This window comes from Triticum dicoccoides, chromosome 2A (assembly GCF_002162155.2).
Source record: "Triticum dicoccoides isolate Atlit2015 ecotype Zavitan chromosome 2A, WEW_v2.0, whole genome shotgun sequence".
NCBI lineage: Eukaryota > Viridiplantae > Streptophyta > Magnoliopsida > Poales > Poaceae > Triticum > Triticum dicoccoides.
The window spans coordinates 699604322-699621983 of record NC_041382.1 but is presented as its reverse complement, the minus strand read 5'-3'; positions in this window follow the sequence as shown (position 1 = coordinate 699621983).

The window sequence follows — 17662 nt, the reverse complement described above, 5'->3', positions numbered from 1 at the left end:
CTAGACTGCAGCTAAGCCCCTGAGTGATAGACTTTCTCACCACTCGGTAGGATTTTTTAAAAACTTAGGCGAGTACTGAACTGCAGCTAAGCCCCCGAGTGAGAGACTTGCTTACCACTCGATAGGATTTTTTTAAACTTAGGCGAGTACTGGACTATAGCTAAGCCCCCGAGTGAGAGACTTGCTCACCACTCGGTAGGATTTTTAAAACTTAGGTGAGTACTGGACTGCATCTAAGCCCCCAAGTGAGAGACTTTCTCACCACTCGGTAGGATTTTTTAAACTTAGACGAAACGGATTCGCAGCTAAGCCCCCAAGTGAGAGGCTTGCTCATCACTCGGTAGGATTTTTTAAACTTAGGCGAAACGGATTCGCAGCTAAGCCACCCACTGGAGGATTTCAGTAACAAACGTAAGCAATCGACAATAATTTTAAAAGACTGTAAAACTCTTGTCTTTGATAAACAGACTACAAATGTGCTTCTTATTACATCTCATCATACTGAGTGCTTAGGTATAAAAGGGGCGGAGCAGTTCCGCATTCCAAGCGTGCGACTCGTCTTTCTTGTGCTCGACGTTGTAGAGGTGGTATGCTCCGTTGTGGAGCACTCTGCTGACAACGAAGGGGCCTTCCCAGGAAGGAGCAAGCTTGTGTGGTTTCTGCTGATCCACTCGAACCAAGTCTCCCTCTTGAAATGCTCGACCCCTTACGTTTCTGGCATGGAATCAACACAGATCTTGCTGATAGATGGTCGATCGGATCAAGGCCATCTCTCTTTCTTCCTCCAGGAGATCAACCGCATCTTGCCGTGCCTGTTCTGCTTCTTCTTCTGAGAAAAGCTCGACTCGGGGCGCATTGTGGAGCAAGTCACTCGAAAGTACAACTTCAGCTCCATAAACCAAGAAAAAGGGAGTTCTGTCAGTCGACCGATTGGGAGTTGTCCTTAGTCCCCACAATACCAATGGAAGTTCATCGACCCAGACTCCTACTGCGTGTTTGAGATCACGCATCAGTCGGGGTTTCAGTCCTTTGATAATCAATCCATTTTCTCTTTCAGCTTGCCCATTCGACTGGGGTGGGCGACTGAAGCATAGTCAACTCGAGTACCTTGAGAAGCACAGAAAGTTCTGAACTCATTAGAATTGAAGTTTGACACATTCGATGATGCTGTGTGGAACACCATATCTGAATGTTAACTCTCTAATGAAGCTGACAGCAGTACTGGCTTCAAGGTTCTTGATAGGCTTGGTTTCAATCCATTTGGTGAACTTGTCGACTGCTACAAGCACATGAGTGAATCCACTCCTACCAGTCCTCAGAGGTCCAACCATATCCAATCCCCAAACAGCAAAAGTCTAGACAAGTGGAATGGTCTTCTGGGCCGACGCAGGCTTGTGAGACATGTTGGAGTAAAACTGGCAACCTTCACATTTGTCGACTACTTCTTTTGCCATCTCATTTGCTCATGGCCAGTAAAATCCCGCTCGATATGCTTTGGCCATAATGGTCCCAGAGGACGCATGGTGACCACAGGTCCCCGAGTAAATGTCATTAAGGATCACTCGACCTTCTTCAGGTGTTATGCATTTCTGGCAGACTCCAGTCACACTTTCTCTGAACAACTGTCCTCTTATCACGGTAAAGGCTTTGGATCGACGGACGATCTGTCGAGCCTCTTCTTCATCCTCTGGGAGTTCCTTTCTAAGAATGTACGCGATATATGGTAGTGTCCAATCGGGAGTGATGACCACAACCTCCATGATCAAATCGACCATGGCTAGGACCTCGATTCCAGTCGGATCAGTGGCACTCTTTGGTTGCGGGGGCTCTCCAGTGAAAGGATCTTCTTGAACTGAAGGTGTATGAATATGTTCCAGGAACACATTGCTGGGAACGGATTCCCTCCTGGAACCTATCTTTGCTAGATCATCAGCTGCTTGATTTTTCAGTCGGGGTATGTGATGGTGCTCTAACCCCTCAAACCTCTTTTCTAACTTTCTCACTGCATTGCAATAACCAGTCATAGCTGGGCTTCTGACGTCCCACTCCTTCATCACCTGGTTGACCACTAAATCCGAGTCGCCATAGACCATGAGGCGACGGACGTCGAGTGAAATGGCCATACGCAACCCGTACAGAAGTGCCTCATATTCGGCTTCGTTGTTGGAAGAGTCAAAGTGAATCTGGAGAACATAGCTGAGTTTGTCACCACAGGGGGATACGAACACCACCCCAGCACCGGAACCATTCAGCATCTTGGAGCCATCGAAGAACATGGTCCAATGCTCCGAGTGAATTTGGGCTGGAAGTTGTTGTTCGATCCACTCGGCGAGGAAATCTGCTAGTGCTTGGGACTTGATAGCTTTCTTTGCCTAAAACTTGATGTCCAGGGGAAGGAGTTCAATCACCCACTTTGCCACTTGACCAGTTGCATCTCTGTTGTTCAGAATCTCTGATAATGGATCGTCGCTGACGACTGTAATGGAAAGATTAGAGAAATAGTGTGCAACCTTCTTCATGGTCATGTAAATCCCATAAACAAGCTTATGATAGTGTGGATATCTTTGCTTCGACGGAGTGAAAATTTCAGAAACATAATATACTAGGCGCTGAACTTTATAGGCTTTTCCTTCTTCTTCCCGCTCGATCGTGAGTACTGTACTGACAGCTTGTCCAGTGGCTGCAATATAAAGCAGTAAAGGCTCTTTGCTGATTGGTGCAGCAAGCACCGGCTGGATGGAAAGCAGGGCTTTGAGCTCTGCAAACGCTGCATCACCTTCGAGAGTCCACTCAAACTTATCAGACTTCTTCATCAGTCGGTAAAGCGGCAATTCCTTTTCACCGAGGCGAGAAATGAATCGACTCAAGGCAGCCAAACAACCAGTAAGCTTCTGGACATCGTGCACACGCACAGGGCATTTCATCCGAAGTATAGCACCAAATTTCTCTAGGTTAGAGTCGACCCCTCGTTCGGAAACGAGGAAACCGAGTAACTTTCCGCCAGGAACTCTGAATGTGCACTTTGATGGATTAAGCTTGATATCATATCTTCTGAGGTTGGCAAAGGTTTCAGCAGGTCAACCAGCAGGTCGGAACCCTTACGTGAGTTGACCACAATGTCATCCATGTATGCTTCCACATTCCGACTGATTTGAGTGAGCACACACTTCTGGATCATCCTCATGAATGTGGCTCCGGCGTTCTTCATGCCGAATGGCATGGTGACATAACAAAAGCATCTGAATGGAGTGATGAAAGCCGTTTTTATCTCATCGGGTCCATACAGTCGGATCTGATGGTACCCGGAATAGGTGTCCAAAAAAGATAAACGCTAACACCCCGCAGTCGAGTCAACGATTTGGTCGATGCGGGGGAGAGGAAAATGATATTTCGGGCAGGACCAATTGATATGCTTGAAGTCAATGCACATGTGAAGTGAATCGTCCTTCTTGGGGACCATGACAACATTGGCGACCCACTCAGAGTGGTAGATTTATCGGATGAACTTAGCTGCCAGGAGCCAAGCCACTTCCTCACCAATTGTTTTTCTCTTCTAGACGGCAGACCGTCGGAGATGTTCCTTGACAGGTTTCACTTTTGGGTCAACTCGCAAACAATGCTCAGCTAGTCCCCTGGGTACACTCGGCATGTCAGAAGGTTTCCATGCAAAGATGTCCCAGTTCTCACGGAGGAACTGGATGAGCGCTTCTTTCTATTTGCTATCGAGTGTCGTTGAAATATGAGTCGGAGCAGCATTCGGATCGGTCGGGTGAATATGAAACGGTTTCATTTCTCCATATGACTGAAATGCAGAGTCTGTGGCAGGCTTCTTAGCTCGCAGCAAATCACTCAGATCTGCATTTTTTTGGTACTCTTGCAATTCTACTACTGCTATTTGTGCATCGGCAATTTTTGAGCCCTTCTAGAAGCACTCTTCTGCCTTCAGCCGATTGCCAGTGATAGTTATCACTCCTCTGGGGCCAGGCGTTTTTAGTTTGAGGTACACATAACACGGTCGAGCCATGAAACGTGCATAACTAGGCCTACCCAGAATGGCATGATAAGCACTCTTGAAATCCACTACCTCAAATGTCAACTTTTCCATGCGGTAATTCTTGGAATCACCGAAAACCAATTCAAGGACGATTTGGCCGAGTGATTCAGCCTTCTTGCCAGGTATAACACCATGGAAGCTCATGTTGCTTTCACTAAGCTTGGATATCGGAATGCCCATTCCCTTCAAAGTTTCAGCATAAAGAATATTCAGGCCACTACCACCATCCATCAACACTTTAGTCAGTCGAGTGCCTTCAACAACTGGGTCGCCTACCAGTGCTTGCCTCCCAGGGGTGGCTATATGTGTTGGATGGTCTGACTGGTCGAATGTGATGGCAGTCTGGGACCACTTCAGATAACTAGGTGTAGCTGGAGCAACCATGTTCACCTCTCTGTTAATAACTTTCAATCGACTTTTGCTTTCCACGTCAGCAAAAATCATCAGAGTGGAATTGACATTGGGAAAACCATCATCATCTTCTTCCCTTTCCTCACCCTTGTCTGACCCCTTTTCCTTCTCCTTGGGTTGTTTCTCTCGGAATTGCTAAATCAGGAGACGACACTGTCGAGTGGTGTGCTTAGGGTAAATGAGATTCCCTTCTTCATCTTTTTTGGTATGAATGTGGCATGGTAAATCCAACACATCATTCACATCTTGATCTTTAACTTTCTTGGGATTCCAGGACCCTTTGGGCTTCCCCTTGAATTTCCCTTGGGCTACAACTAAAGCTTCACCAGGAGCAGCTGGTTCGGCCTTGCGCTTCTGTTTCTGACTGGAATTCCCTCCTCCGGTTTCTTGGGCGACTGTTTTGTGCTTGCCACTTCGGAGTCGGTCTTCCTCTTCACCGTTGGCATACTTGGTGGTAATCTCCATCATTCGACTCAGGGACATATCTCCTGTCCGACCGAATTTCAGGTTCAACTCTCTGTACTTAACACCTTCCTTGAAGGCACAAACTTCTTGGTGATCCGACACATTCTCCACTGTATGGTGCAATGTGATCCATCTCTAGATATAATCTCTCAAGGTTTCATTCGGCTTCTGCACACAGGACTGCAACTCTGTCAACCCCGCCGGCCTTTTGCATGTACCTTCAAAGGTTCTAACAAACACTCGGGCAAGTTCCTCCCAACTATATATGCTGCCAAGTGCTAACTGATTCAACCACGCTCTGGCTGAGCCCTCCAACATCAAAGGAAGGTGCTTCATGGCCACTTCATCATCGCCGCCACCGATCTGCACAGGCACTCGGTAGTCCTCAAGCCAAGTGTCAGGCTTGGACTCGCCAGTGAACTTGCTGACTCCAGTCGCCAACCTGAACTTGGGAGGAATCACTGCTGCTCTGATGGCTCTGTTGAAACACTCGGGACCTGAAACATGCACCCTGCTTCCAGTCGGATAATCTCTATCATGGCCCTCTCTGTGTGCCCTGTTCCTGTCAACCAGACCTTCAATGAGAATAGATCTCGCATCAAAGCCTGGCTCTCTGGGGTCGACTGGAATTCTTCGTTCGCCACTATGGGGGCACCTGTCCTCTTGCCGTCGATGCACGTATGACCCAATCCTCGGAGGAGGCGTGGGCACTCAACGACGGTCATCGTGGTCGAGTCGATAATCATACTGCTCACGGTTCATGTACTGATCCTGCCAGTGCCCACGCCCCTCACGACGCGGAGGCGATCTTGGGCTATGAGCAGATTGGACAGTGTCTGCCACCACAGATCTACTATGAATCCTATTCCGCGACTGAGATACTGCTGTATTTTGCTCTCCTATTGCCCGGAGTAAAGCCCGGATCTGCATCAATCCTCGGCTAGCTTCCGACTGGGAAGGCTGAATTGACTCTGCTATTCGGGCTGCAGCTGTGAGATTCTCGATCGGAGTTCGGTATACCTGAGTCGAAGGCGGAAAAAGTTGTCGTCGACTGGACTCAGGAATCCGCTGCCGAGCACGCTCGTCGAGTGCGTGCTGGAGGTTCTCCAGTCGAGTGCACTCAACCAAGTTGGCCAGGCGCGCCTCCTCCAAGGCCCGAGCCTCGGGGGGTTCTCCAATGATAGGAGTGTGAAGTGCATCCATATTGCGGCAGCGAAGATCTTTCCTTTGCTGCGAAGAGAGGGGTTCGGGGCGGTACTCCTTGTGGATGCGCGACGGATCGCCGAAGCCATCGCCACCGTCGTCGCGGGGGAAGCCAGGAGGACTGCGTGGTCCATTGACCATCAAGACTTCTGCCGCAGGGTCACTGCTGTCGCACTCGGATGCAGTCTCGACGGAGCCAGTCGACATGTCGAACAGGCCATAGAGAGTTTCATCGGGCTCGATCGCCCCGATTTGTGGGATGGCCGATTGCCGGGCCACCGGATGCCTCACCCACCACTGAAGCCGCGACCGACCGGAACGCTTGCGTCGGCGAACAGCAAGGAGTGAGAACGCTGCAGGGATTGACTGATACTGAGTCGACGATTGCCGAAGAAAGACGCCACGGACGCACGCGCGAAAGTGCGTTGCCCCGCGGACGGGGAGTGCCTCGACGTCAAGTGGTTCCTGGAGGCGGTCGACTGGATTGTGTATATGTGTGTGTTTACAAAGGATGCGAACCCTTGTCCCAGAGGAGGAGGGTGGCTTAAATAGAATGCGCCAGGACCCCAGCTCCCACCTGTTACACAGGGTGCAATGTACATTAAGAGTGGAACGTTACTCGTAACGCTAGCAATTAAGTGACTTAAATGATAATTAAGTCTATGAGTAAACACCCGACCGTTGTTGCTAGAGCTGCTTTAGATTTTCTGTACGCCGAGTGGTTTCTGTGACGGTCAAGTGTCATTGATTCTTCCGAGTGGAATGCCTCTGGTCGAGTGGATGATGGTACCCCTTGAATGCTTCTGGCTTTAGCGCGATGACTTTGGGGAGGGCGTCCAGGTCAGGCCTGTGACTCTACCCTAGATACATAGCTTCATCAGGGAGGGAGGTCGGGCCTAGCAACTAAGCTAGACTGAGTAGGCGAGTAGCCGAGCCGTGCACACATACCCGGCCATGGCGGCGTCTAGTCATCTGCCATGGTCGTCTTTGTTCATTGGTGCCAAAATGTGTCTATCTTATGACTGTTCAACCCGAACCCATCCCTCTCTGGCTCTCTCTGTCTTTTAGGACTAGCTCAACATAGCAGCACGGGGTGAAACGAGTCTCGTGCATGGTACCGTTGATTGATAGCCGCCGGCTCCACGCCGCCATGGTTAGGGGATTGGCAGGTACTTAGCCACGACACCGTACATCAGGCGGAGAGCAGCAACGGATTGTGCGTGCGGCGAATGGCCAGGGGAAGGTGAGGTAGACAGCCATGTTGAAAGTGTATATACTGAAAGAAGACACATCTCGCATGTTGCAATATCTCGTCTGTTGGAGCATCGATCCAACAGCTGCCCTACTTTAGGGCAGCAAAAATTGCTTGGAGTAAAATATAGGGCACAACAAAATCCTCGTTTCCAATGGCTACCCTAAACTCGAACCCTTATTACAGGCATTAGATGTTACTATCTATATAAAATAATGTTTGAACACAAAATTTATAATACATAATATGATGTTAATAGGCCAAAAATCATGGAAAACAAAAAGATACACGGCATATTAGACCTGTGAATGACATCACTTTTAATAAGGCACAACCAGTAGGTCTTTCTAACCTGGACTAAACTCTTACCTTTATGAATCCAGCAATCCCTTTTCCTATTAGCAAGCACAAAAGTTAGAATTTTTCAAATGTAAAACCCATTGAAGAGAAATAATAATGTTGCCTATTTATATGTAATTCTTTTGCACAATAATTGTATGTGCTCATCTAATTGCAGGCAGAAAAAACTTATGCATACTAATATCGAGAAGTGCCTCTTTTCATATGGATCTTGTACATACTTTGAACCATGATCACACACGAATATGAATATATAACATACAAATTCAAGTATCGACAGACAAAATTAACCGGTTCAATGTAGTAGTTTCGATACTCACTTGGTTTCAAATGTCAAGAGCTTAGATGAATATCCAAGGTTCTATTATGTTTATGAATAATAGATTGTGTTTTCCTATGTTTTCTTCAATGGTCATGCCTAACGTCCTTACAACTTATCCTTATTAAGATGTGCTAGTTTTTGCAAAGACGAGAAAGAAGAAGCAGAAAAATGAGTTTTCCCGCCAAAAAAAATGAACATTGTGTTAAATCAGTCAAGAACGAAGGGGACGATTTTCGAAAAAGAACCAATGACACATGGCATCATATTATACCTTCCCTTTTTTTCTCCTGGTGGATATGGAAGAGGGGACGGCGGTATGGATACACCGTCCCGGTTCCGTACCTTTTTCGTTTTGACCGTTCTTGTCCCGTACTTGACCACCCAAAAAGTACAAGCACAAGCAGAAGCCGAGGTGTTCCTGGAAGAAGAAGAAGAACGCCTTCGACTATCAGCATTGCTCGTCTTATCCTAAAACACTGCCGGCGTTTCTCTCCGGCAGGTAGCTGCTGCCACACCCTTCTCCAGGTTAAAAATGAAAGAGAAAGGTATAATTTTCGTCCTTCAACTCTTGGCAAAGTCTAAATTTGATCCCTCAATTTCGAAAATGAACAACTTGCACCCCGAACTACTAAAACGGGACAAGGTTCGTCCCTAGACACGGTTTTGACCAGTTTTGGTGCTGACTTTTGCCGGTTTTGACCGTGTTTTGACTCAAATTCGCTTACTTTCTTCAAGTCCGTTTATTTTATTCAGGTCTGCATACCATTTTCAAGTTCAAGTGCCTTTTTTCAAATCTGCATACTTTCTGTAAAGTTCATGAATTTGAAAAAGTTCATGGATTTGAAAGCAGTACACAAACATGAAAAAAGTACGCGGATTTGAGAAAAATACGCGAACTAGAAAAAGTATGCGAATTTAGAAAATTATGTGAACTTGAAAAATTACGTGGATTTGCAAATAGTGCGGATTTCAAAAAGGTATGTGAATTTGAAATTTTTACACAAACATGAAAAAGTACAGGGATTTGGAAAAAGTACATGACTTTCAAAAGATTCACAGATTTGAAAGATATACATGTATTTAAGTTAGCACCGGTCGAAACAGGAGTGAACCAGCACCAAAACCGCTCAAAACCGAGACCAGGGATCAATCTTGTCTGATTTCAATAGTTGGGGATGCAATTTGTCCGGTTTCGAAGATAAGGGACCAAATCTAGACTCCATCAAAAGTTGAGGAACGTAAAATATACTTTTCTCAAAATGAAAAGCACATCATGCATCACAGTCTTCGTCGAGCACAAATCTTCGCCGGTGACCTTTTTCACATGGAAAGCGCATCGCACGAAGTACATTATTCCCTTGTGCATGGGATCCACCGAGACTAGATCCGGCAGCCGGTACGTAGGGGAAAAGAATTCTATGAGACCAGGTCTCAAGTGAGACCCATCCTGATGAATGACACATGACATTCACAAATCACAAAGTATCCCTCACCCCCACTTAAAATCAGGAAGGGGGGGCGATTAGATGCTTTGTGATTTATGAATGCCATGTGTCATCTATTAGGACGGTTCTTATCTGCTAACCGTGAGACCTGGTCTTATATAAATTTTTTCTATATGTTGGAGTCGTCGTTTCGGTAAACACGGCGTGCATGCGTACGTAACGGAACTCTCTTGTAGGGAGACCTGCGTTTTCTCAGGGTGCATGCATGCCAGTCCCTTTGTGCACCAACTGATATGTCCATCAGCTAGCTACTGTTTGTTTTGCCCGGCCTGGTGATTGGTTCGGCGAGGCAGGGTTAGCTTCGCGTATGTTGGAACTTTGCCCACAGGATTGATCATATCAAATCAGGATGAACACATGCACGCGAAAACTTTGGTCAAGGGCACGTGTCGTGCCCTTTCTTTTCCTTCTTTTTATTTTCTCCTTTTATTAACTCGGTCTCAATGTTACAATAGCCCTGCCTGTATATATATACACGCAAGACCAAGAACAAACCCAAACCTAGACGTATACAAAACTGCTAAACGTGTGGACACGTACAAGTCCTAAACCGGACTCCTACTAGTACACGAACTAGCAAGCCTAATGCATCTAATACTAGAACTCTGACGTACTGTATCTTACCTAATTACACGGCCACGCTAATCACCATGTAGACCTAACATAACACGTCTAATACTTCCTAATATAACACAAATACTACTTGGACTTGACACTATTCAAGATTATGCTAACAATCTCCCCCTAATCTTAACATGTCATCTCCTTGTGCTTCCTTTGGTCTTAACTCGCTGAAGATCTGCATCTTGTTGATCCAAACTCCGACACATGATCCAGACTACCAGCCCACACGGTCGCATCTACGCGTGCAATGTGTAAGACTGGACGCATCATCAGTCTTCACGTCGTTCAACTTAACTGGTCACTGTTCCACTACATGCCGAGCTTGATCTTCAACTGTTATATTCGTACACTAAGTATGATGACCCGTCTGGAAACATGCAATGCACCTCCTTGCCCTGTCATGTTGTGCCACCACCATTGCTTGGCCTCTGCCTTGCACTCGGTCCGCACCATACTCCTTGTACTTGCTTGCAATAGATCCACTCTCCACTGCTTGCACACCTCCCCGCTTTACGATGGCTTCGCCTACCATCGTCCGCCTTCGGCATCACACCGAATCCACACTGGCCGCAACCAGGACGCTCCACGAGGACATGGACATGACTCACGGAACACCGTACACACCGCTTTCACTTCAATAAATCATCACCAAGACGAGCACTTGGATACGACGACGACTGACAGACGCAACGACGACCGACCGTGCAAACTCGCACGACATCTTGACTCATCCGACTCCCCCGGACGACGATCTTGACGAACTTCCGGCACCACATCCCGGCACCACCTCTCCCGTCAACGATCTTCTTCCACCGCCTTTCCGACGACAGCCTATCGCCTCCCTCCTTGTCGCTCTGCCGAACGACGATCACGTGATCCTCCTCGTCGCTGCAGCACCTAACAACAACATCGCCTGCTCTTCCTCGCCGCTATACCACCCAGCGACCATATCGCCCGCCCCGAGGCGCTACCAAATCGCCACCCCGGGGCAAGCACGACTTCAAATCAACCTTGCTCTGATACCAATTGTTGGAACTTCGCCCACAGAATTGATCACATCAAATCAGGATGAACACGCGCATGCGAAAACTTTAGCCAAGGGCACATGTCTTGCCCTTTCTTTTCCTTCTTTTTATTTTCTCCTTTTCTTAACTCGGTCTCAATGTTACAATAGCTAGCCCTGCCTGTATATATATATATATATACACGCAAGACCAAGGACAAACCCAAACCTAGACGTATACAAGACTGCTAAATGTGTGGACACGTACAAGTCCTAAACCGGACTCCTACTAGTACACGAACTAGCAAGCCTAATCCATCTAATACTAGAACTCTGACGTACTGTATCTTACCTAATTACACGGCCAAGCTGATCACCATGTAGACCTAACATAACACGTCTAATACTTCCTAATATAACACAAATACTACTTGAACTTGACACTATTCAAGATTATGCTAACAGCGTAGAATCTTCCTCCGTTGCCCGCGTTCACAAGCATTTAGCAGTTCGTCTATGGTTTCCTGCATGGGCAAGTAGAACATCAGCAACGATATTTCACCATCGGCCCTGTCTCCCGTCGTCGTCGAGTGTCGACGTCGTTAATCATTTCCTTTGAGACAAGGAATGTAATTGCATCGTTTCTGGGTTTACAAAACTCTGCCTTAAGATATATAGTAGATAAATCCGTTTCATAATTTAGTTTAGATTCACCATTTTCACCTTCTACTTGGTTGGCCAGAATTACTCAACATGACCAGCGGCTCCAGCTGTGCCAGTCCCCTCATATTCACACTAAAAGAACGTGTACCAAGTTCAATTTTTCCACTCCGTTTCATATTCAGCTCCAAGAACACAAAGGAAACAATACCCTCAACTAGCTCGGCACCTGGAACGAGCAGCAAAAAGTCAAGAGTTCATTTTACTTTCTACTTACAAAATGCCACCAGTCATTATCCATTGAAATGCCACAAAGGACTTCCTTTTAAGGTCTGAGATCAGAATAACCTAACGATGATGATTTATCACTCACATCGATCCTTCATTGTTTCATTATTTTGTTGGGACAAGTCAATGGCTTCAAACATCGGGCAAGCCTTAAACCTACCTAACTGCTAACTACTCCCTCTGTAAAGAAATATAAGATCGTATAAGCAGGCCTTTTGCTGCAATTGTAGGGATTGATCAGCTAGCTAGAGCTTCAAGTCATCACTTCTTTATGCTTAGCACATCTAGTCATTAGATTTAATCGATACCATTACATGATCGGAGGTAAAACCCTTTGTGTAGACTTCCGTCTGAGCTCTAGAAGGCCGCAGGCCAGTCTCAAGGTGCTTGAGCTAGCTAGCTCCATCACATTTCTTTTGAAGTCCAAACTCCATCACCTTTCAACTCTGCACAAACAACTTCCTACCCCAACTAATAAGGTATCAGAGAGGGACATGACAATGCATCTATGGGATGATGTTACGTCCATAAAATGCAAGTCTGGTAGATCATTAGATCACCCTTAATTAATATCTCGAGCTTTCCTATTACATTGATTGGGACTGTAACATTTTCTAAATTTAGTCCACTGCATATGTTGATTCCGCTAGGGTGCAAATAGTTTAACAAAATGAATCATGTTCGCTTGTTCATCTATATTTGTGACAAAGCAACATGCTGATGGGTGTTTTATTTTTGTGTAAAGTCACTGCCATGGATTTAGTACAATTTTTTGATTGAATCAATTTAGCACAATTAATTATTGTTATGTTACCAAACACATTTAGTGGTCGCCAAACCGGATGCGCCATGTCATGTTGACTGTGGCCATAATGTCAAAAATTATCCAATAGTTAAGTGTTGTTCTATTCAAAATGGTATTGAGCTAAAGGCTTCAAAATCGTCAATTAAGTTGGTAGAAAATATATGGTTGTTAGTGGAACTGTTTTTAGGAAACTACGGCGGGAAAAAAACCATCATGAACAAATTTTAATCCAAAACAAGTCTTTGCAAAAGGTGGTTTTGCTATTTCTGTGGTATTTGCAATAGCCATTTATCTAAATCACCGCTTAAAACGTTCCCTACTAACGTATTTACAAGAAACTGTACGGAGGCCAATGTATTATTGAAAACATGGGTTGCGGCTAGTTCTCTTCAAAAACATCGCTGTAGTCGCCAGCCTCGTCCTCGCCGCAGCCATCGCACCGCGCCACCAGGGACAGGGACCCTGCCTCCCTCCCCGGTGCGCCCCACCACCACCGGCCAGCCAACGACACCCGCCGAGCCACCGACGTCCATCAACAGGCCGCCACCGTCCGCCACATCCACCAGCCGAGGAGCAAACGAAAGAGGGACGACCACCACCATCACGACGCCACTGCCACCACCCGGAAGACGTGGTAGGGGCCGCCGCCAGTGACCCGTGCCGCCCGGAGGGTCAGATCTGGAGGAGTCATGACCAGAACTGGCCCCAGTCGCGCTCCTCCAGCACGCCGCCTGCGACGCCGCAACCACGTCACCGTCGATCGATTCCGGCGCGCCACCGCGCTGCCGCGCGTCACTCCGCTCCGGCCGCCTCGGCCCGCTCCGAGCCTGCTGAGCGGAGGGGCGAGATCTCCCCGCCGCCGCCAGCGCCAACCAAGCTTCACTGGCCGCGCCCTCTGGCGGCGGCGAGGTGGAGGAGGAGAAAGTGGGGGACCCCGCCAACGGCGGCTAGGGTTTCCTCCTGGCCGCGAGTGGGGCGACCCGGGAGGAGGGAGGGAGGTCGGGCCTACAGAGGGGCTTTCCGTGCGCCACTCGAACTATGCGAGAGGGGGACGAACAAACAACCACACCGTTGTCAATGTCGGACGGGCTTTGCCAGGCAACGCCCTCTGGTGGCAGCAAGGGGAGAAGGATGCGTTGGGAGGTGGTAGTCGGTGGCGGCTAGGGTTCGCGGGCCGCCGGCAGGAGAGCGATATGGGAGAGATATGCCAGGTTTCCCGATACTTAACTGAGCAACTCTCTTCTTAATTAATGTATGAGGCGAAATTTTCGTTTGCATTCGAAAAAAATGTGTCATTTTCACAAAGACAATGAAAAGAAGAGGAAAATGTGTTAGTTTATTAAATCACTAATAAAGAATTAAGGGAATTTTCCTCAAAAAAGAATCAAGGACACACCATTACGTTCTCTTTTTTCTCCTGGTGGATATGGAAGAAGGGGCCGGTATGATACGCCGTCCCGGCCGGCTCCGTACTTTTGACAGTCCTCGTCCGGCAAAAAGTCCAAGCACAAGCAGCTGCCCGGGTGTTCTTGGAAGAAGAAGAAGATGGTCTCCGACTGTCAGCGTCGCCTGTCTTATCCCTAAACACTCCCGGCGTTTCTATGCGGCGGTTAGCAACGGCCACATCCTCCACGTTAAAAATTCAAAAGCATAACCTCTAGGTTAAAATTCAAAAGCATATCATTACAGTCTCACGGTCACAGGGACAAAGTCTTGGCCTGACCTTTTTCACATGGAAAACGCACCGCACGCATAACATTCCCCTGTGCGCAACGCGGGCTACGTCCAGCAGCCGGTACTGGTAGCCAGGTACTGCAGAGTGGTTTGGTTCGCACGTCGGCGTCATCGCTTCGGTAAACGCGGCGTGCGGGCGTGCGTGAAATCTCTCGCCGGCCGGCGAGACGTGCGTCGCGTTTTCGAAATGTGCATGCATTGGCGACTGGACGAACGGCAGTCAAATACGTTTCCCTTTATCAGCGAACCGATCCATCAGTTACTGTTTTTTAAGGAAGAAAAGCTACTGTCGTTGTTTTGCCCCGGCGAGATGATTGGGTTCAGCAGAGGGGATAGCTTCGGGTAGAATCTTCCCGGTTGCCCGCATTCACAAGCATTTAGCAGTTCGTGGGGGTTTCGTGCATGGGTAAGTTAAAAAGATATTTCACCATCGGTCCTCCTGTCTCCCTTCGCCAAGTGTTGCCGTCATCATAATCCCATTGATCATTTTCACCGCTCGAGACCATGTGACGCCATCATTTTGTGCGTGTACAGAAACTCTCCGCCAAAGATCCATGTTGACTTGGCTTAGATTCACCGTTTCACCTTTTACCCCATTGATCAGAATTAGCCAATATGACCACAGTCTAGGTCCTCATTCACACTGGAAAATGCCTTTGCCGCTCAACAGTGAAATACATGCGATCATGCAAGGGGTGGCCTTGGCCATTCAACATTCTACACTTCATGTTGCCGTTTAGTCGAAATCTTCTGAAGCACTATCTTGCATGTCGAACAATGGACTGGAGCGTTGCGTATGGTCACTTGGTTCATGAGATTAAAGACTTAATAAGCAGTAGAGAGTTTTATCCTCAGAAAATTCTTCATATTCATAATAGAGTTGTAGATCGGCTAGCCCAATATAGCCGTACCGAGAGTACAACTGTTGTGTGGTTGGTCTCGGCTCCACCTTGTATTGAGGAGTTGTGGCCTTTAGACTGTAACACTTACCTTGCAATAAAACTCCCTTTACCTCGTAAAAAAAAAGTTCCACTCCATTTCCTATTCAGCTCCAAGAAGCCCCAACGGAGAGGATAGTCTCAAGTTGGCACGAGCTGCAAAAGTCAGCACAGTTCGTTTAACCTTCTGCTTAAAAAATGCTACCAGTCATTATCCATTGAAACGACACAAAGGACTTCCTTAAAGCTTGAAGGACAGAAATACAGAATAACCCAATAATCATTGATCAATCACATCGATTCTTCTCCGTTTCCTTCTTTTGTTGGGACAAGTCTATGGCTTCAAACATCGGGCAAGCCTTTGACCTACCTAACTGCTAACTATAAACGAGCTTTTGCTGCGATTGTATGGATCAGCTAGAGCGCCAAGTCATTGATGAAGGCATCACTTGTATATGTCAAACGAGATATGTATGAGGAGATAGATAAGATAGTTAGCCGCATGGGTAGTTTAAATTCTGTATTCGGTTGTAACCATACTTCTTATCTCCTATACTTCTTCTCCCTCAAGTCATGTATCTTCAACAGAATTGTACGCGTATCTGGGACTCGCAATCCTCTATATAACACGTACCACGTCCCCCTCGAAGGGTAAGACGTTTCCGCATCGCACATGGTATACAGAGCCTCCTCTTCCAATCTCATCTAGCCTAGCTCATCACCATTAGTGCCCTAGCCATGTCTTCCTCCGGCTCCTCCCACCCAAACCTGAACCAATAGGTCACGGAAAAGCTTACCCGCACGAACTATGTTCTGTGGCGCGCCCAGATCGTGCCGTTGCTGCGGGGCGCCGGTGTCTTTGGCTATGCCGACAGCACCACACAGGAGCCGACCCGACTCCTCGTCACCAAGGACAAAGACGGGAAGGAGTCCTCGACGCCCAACTCTCTCCACCCAATCTGGGTACGGGAGGACCAGCAGGTACTTGGTTATCTGCTCAACAATCTGTCCAAAGAGGTTCTCGTGCAGGTGACCGCGATCACCACGTCGACCGCGATCACCACGTCGACCGCGCTCTCAGCTGCTCTGGCGGGCATGTTTTCGTCACAGTCTCTCAGCCGGGTGAACAACATCTGCACGGCCCTCATCAACGCGCAGAAGGGGAACCAGTCCGTCGCCACCTACTTCGCCCACATGCGCGGCCTTGCGGACGAACTCGCCGCGGCCGTCAAGCCTCTACAAGATGACGAGCTTGTCTCCTACATCCTCCATGGGCTGGACATGGACTACCAACCCCTGGTGTCCGCCCTCGACGCCCGTATCGTGCCTGTCTCCCTCGACGAGCTCTTTTCCATGACGAGCAACTTCGACCAGCGCGTGGCGCTTTTCCAGTCCTCCGGCGGCTTCAAGTCGTCGGCCAACGCCGCTTTTCGTGGCCGCGGCGGCGGCTCCCCTCATCAGCGCGGATCACCTCGCAACAGGGGCAAGGCCTCGGGCGGGGGACACGACAACAAAAACTCCAGAATTCGCGGCGGCGGCGGGCGGCCCTCTTCTGGCAACAACAGGGGCCGTCGCGGTGGCTCCACCAGGTCACGGCCAGATGCACCTCGCTACCAGATCTGTGGTAAGCTAGGGCATACGGCCAAAGACTGCTGGTATCGCTACGACGACGACGACGACGACTCCCAAGACGAGGACAAACTTGCTGCTGCTGCGGATGGCTCCTATGGGATCGACACAAACTGGTACGTCGACAGTGGCGCCACCAACCACATCACCAGTGAACTTGAAAAGGTGATAATGAAGGACAAATATCGTGTCAAGGATCAAATCCACACAGCTACTGGTGAAGGTATGAGGATTAACCACATTGGTCACTCAATTTTTCATACCCCCGTAGAAAAATTCATCTTAGGAAAATCTTGCATGTTCCTAGTGCCAATAAAATCCTTCTTTCTGTTCATAGAATTGCTCTTGACAATCACGTTTTTCTCGAATTTCATCCATATTTCTTTTTGATCAAGGATCAGGGCACGAA